At 34.4% G+C, this 4283-nt stretch overlaps 1 pseudogene; it reads left to right on the top strand.

The window, feature by feature from the left end:
- Positions 1 to 278: 278 nt before the first annotated feature.
- LOC145140720 (transcription factor MYB44 pseudogene) lies at positions 279 to 1183 on the top strand (annotated as a pseudogene).
- Positions 1184 to 4283: the final 3100 nt, after the last annotated feature.

Genomic DNA, 4283 nt, shown 5'->3' with positions numbered 1-4283 from the left:
TATATACAAATAAAAATCAACTAACAAAAATATTAAATTTCAAAAAATAAACCTCATTTCCTAAATAATTTATTACGGAAAATAGCATTTTATTTTTTATTTTTTTAATCCTAAATGGGAAGTATATTAGTAGTTTCGTGCGACAATTGAAGCACTCACATCATGCCACGTGTCATGTGTACAGCTGTAAACCTGTACAACCTCTCAACTGTCTTCTTCAATTCCCGTAACTATAACGTCTTTTGAATTCCACACCCTCTATATAAACCAAACCTTCCATCATTACCCAGTTCATCTTCCATTTTTCACCATAAATCTTTCATGGATCCCACTACAAAACATTTTGATCGTATAAAGGGACCATGGAGCAGCGAAGAAGACGAGTTATTGTGTATGTTAGTAAATCAACACGGAGCACGGAGCTGGACATCGATTAGCAAGTCGATTCCAGGGAGATCTGGTAAATCATGTCGTCTCCGGTGGTGTAACCAGCTGTCGCCAGAGGTAGAACATCGGCCGTTCACGGTAGAGGATGATGAGGTTATCATGAAGGCGCATGCTCAGTTCGGGAACAAATGGGCTACAATCGCTAGGTTGCTCAACGGACGTACGGATAACGCGGTTAAAAACCACTGGAATTCGACGTTGAAGCGAAAGTATGCGGCTGTGGACGGCGGAGATGGAGGTGAGAGAGACCCGCGGATGATGAAGATGACGGAGAGAGATGTCAATGCGAAGGTGGTTGCGGTTGCGGTTACGATTACGAACTCTGGTAGTTTATCCGGATCAGATGTGTGCGATTCAGATAACAATATTCCGGCACCGTCCGCCGGAGAAACATGTATAACGTCACCGGGATTTCGACAGAAGGTTGAAATGGATCCTCCGACGGCGTTAACTCTGGCGTTACCTGGAACAGGTTCATATTCGTATGAGATCTGTGATCAAGTGAAGAAGAAGATCAATGCGACATCGTTTAGCAAAGAGATTCTTTCAGTGATGCAGGAAATGGTACGTAATGAAGTGAGGAAATACATGGAGTGTGAAGAAGGGTTGATGCAAGTGTGAAACAAAAGTGATTAATTTTGTTAAATTAAAAAAACTAATACTGAATATATAGAGCTTGTTATTCGATTCAAATTATTCTTGAGTTATAGCATGAAGAGAACGAGTTTTTGATCAAGGATTTTGGGGACTGAGTTATAGAAGTAAGGATTGGAATATTAGGATTAAGGATTTAAGGTTGGAAAATATAGCCTAATTTTCTAATTATTTTTAAAAATTAATTTAAAAAAGTTAAGAAATAATCCAAATAACCATTAAAATCACAGATCATGTTGTATAATATATACTAAAAAAAAAATAGAATCTTGTCACAAAATTTGATTTTTTTTATAAATATTATAGATGAAATTACGGCTGATGAGGCTCCATTTGCGATTTCAACAATTATTTGGTTTATTATTATTATTTTTATTTTTTGGTTAAATTTTGAAAAATAACTATTAAATTAGGCAAGATTTGCTTTTTTCTCTTTATAGAGCTTGAAGTTATGATTTAGGGGCCGAAAATAGAATAGTATAAAAATTGAAGAACGCCAAAGTAAAATTTTATAGTTTTGGACATAATATGTAATCTTTTCAATACTTATGAACTATATATAAAAAAAAAAAAAATTAGGAGGGCCACAGCGCGCTGACCCTATATTTGCTCCGTCCATGCTTATATGATTAAGTAAAATAATATCGTTACAAAGTATTAGACATAATTGGGAAAAATAGATTTTTTGTTTTAGGTGATCAAGTCACGTATTTGGTTGAAAAATAATTATATCTTAAAATAAATTAAATAAAGGTAATCTCTAGGTTCTTTTTGGCACAATATGAGGTAAACATAAAGTGGAAATATTAATGATTTCGAGATTCGTATTAACCATAAAGTGTAATGTCCAACTAATACCCAACATTTACAAAATTAAGGTTTAACTTCGTACCAATCTTGTATATGAAGATGAAACCCGAAATGTTTTAGAGTAAGGAAAAAAAGAAAGACTACAAATAGGAGACAACTAGGCATATCAAGGAACGACGAAGGGACTATAAACTAGTTTTACAAGTAAATATGGCAAAGTGCCAAAGTATAAAACATTAAACTAGTTTTATAATAGAGATAATGACTTAAAATGATAATATATTTTTTGATTTGTACACATTTAATCACTGGTTTTTTTTCTGTCAACATTTACCCATTCAACTTGTTAAACTGTACACATTTAGTCCTTATGACCGGCTACTTTAGGTTAACAGGTAAAATGACTTAATAGGGTAATATATTTCTCACTTTGTATACATTTAGTCCTTAATATTTTTGTATACATTTAGTCATTAATTTTTTTTTGGTTGCAAAATAAGTCATTTTTGTTTTTGTACTCATTCAGTACTTATAAATGATTTCTTTAGGTTTTCTCACAACATCTTTCGTGGGATAACCATATGGGGCATGATATGTTGAGGTGGTCCTTCTATATGTTGTAGGCCAAGATACCTGGTGTGGACCGGCTGTAAGCTGTAGACACGGAGGCTCGAGAAGAGCGGTTGGGTTAAGGCGGCATGCCGACAAACCGTGGGTATTCCAGTCTGATGACTGATTGGACCTGTTGTGTGTTGGCATTCCAGTCGGATGACTAATTGGCCAAAGGTATTCCAATCTGATGAGTGTGGGCTCGTTATGCATAATAATACGTTTGTTGTATCAGGTATTTTGGGGAAACTCACTAAACTTTGTGCTTACCCAGTTATTTATGTTTTCAGGTTCTATCGTTGATCGTGGGAAGGCGAAGGCATGACTGTACATACTCATCAACAGTATTGAGGATTCCGCGTTTCTTATATTACTCTGATTTTCGATAAATTTTGAATAAACGTTTTTTTCTTAATAATGGATTTATAATTAGGGAGTTTTGCCTTGTTTAAAAATGAAAATTTTTGGCTGTGAAAATGAGACGTTATACATAAACATCAACAAACGCACACACTTCATCAATGATTGTCCCACGTAAGATGTCGTGAGAAAAACCTAAAGAAATCATTCATAAGTACTTAATGAGTACAAAAACAAAAATGACTTATTTTGAAGCAAAAAAATATTATGGACTAAATGTATACAAAATTATTAAGGACTAAATGTGTACAAAATGGAAAATATATTACCGTATTAAGTCATTTTCCCGGCTAACCTGGAGTAATCGGTCATAAGGACTGAATGTGTACAGTTTAACAAGTTGAAGGGGTAAATGTGGACAAAAAAAGTTAGTGAGTAAATGTGTACAAATCAAAAAATATATTCCAATTTTATGTCATTATCCCTTTATAATATGGAAAAACAACTCAAAATCCTTTTATTAAAAAGATCATGATTTATTTTAAATATAGGAAAACATGACAGAGAGTTTTAACGGAATTTTTTAAAACATAATTATTTCTTTGATGCGAGTAGTCATGTTGGAGTCTTCTCACGATCAAATGAACTACCTAGAAAATATTTAATCAACATCTATAAATACGAACCTTAGTGACTTCTCCAGAATACCAATAACACAATACGCATACAAACAGATGCTCTCGGCTCTAGTGATGACCCCCCCCCCCCAAACAAGTAATGATTAACGGTTTTGGTCCACATCTAGTCACGACCAATAGCTCTAGTGCATGTCTAGTCATCCCAACAGTTAACGACTATAGCGCACGTCTAACCCTGGACACAAGTAATCTAGGCTCTTGGCTCTAGTGCGGATCCACCATCAACTCCCAAACATAACATATAATCAAGCCATCAACACACAATAGACTCCACCAGCCTACTCATATAATCATTACATTATAGTATCAATACATCCTATCATGCAAATGACATATACTACAATACATAATATAGTGAGATAACTCATCTAAACAGTCTCAAAAGAGTTAAATAGGTTGGTTTGTAGATGGCTCAACCAATACGTAACAACCTATAATACTATATTGGTTACTGACTATCTGAGCAAACCAGTTAATGTTTTAGATCCTTCACTAATCCCACAAATACTGGATTGACTATCAAATAAGGATTGACCAATCAAGATAGTCAGATACCTTTGAAAAGTTCAAAGAGTATCAGAACGAAGTAGAAAATCAATTGGGCAAGAAGATAAAGTTTGTCCGATCCGACATAGGATGAGAGTACCTTAGTATCAAGTTCAACGATCATCTTAGAAATTGTGGAATAGTTTCACAATTGGATCC

Source organism: Lactuca virosa, chromosome 9 (assembly GCF_052849685.1).
Source record: "Lactuca virosa cultivar CGN04683 chromosome 9, Lactuca_virosa_CGN04683_v6, whole genome shotgun sequence".
In the NCBI taxonomy this organism is placed as follows: domain Eukaryota; kingdom Viridiplantae; phylum Streptophyta; class Magnoliopsida; order Asterales; family Asteraceae; genus Lactuca; species Lactuca virosa.
The sequence above is the reverse complement of the archived record's forward strand: the minus strand, read 5'-3'. Positions and strand labels throughout refer to the sequence as shown.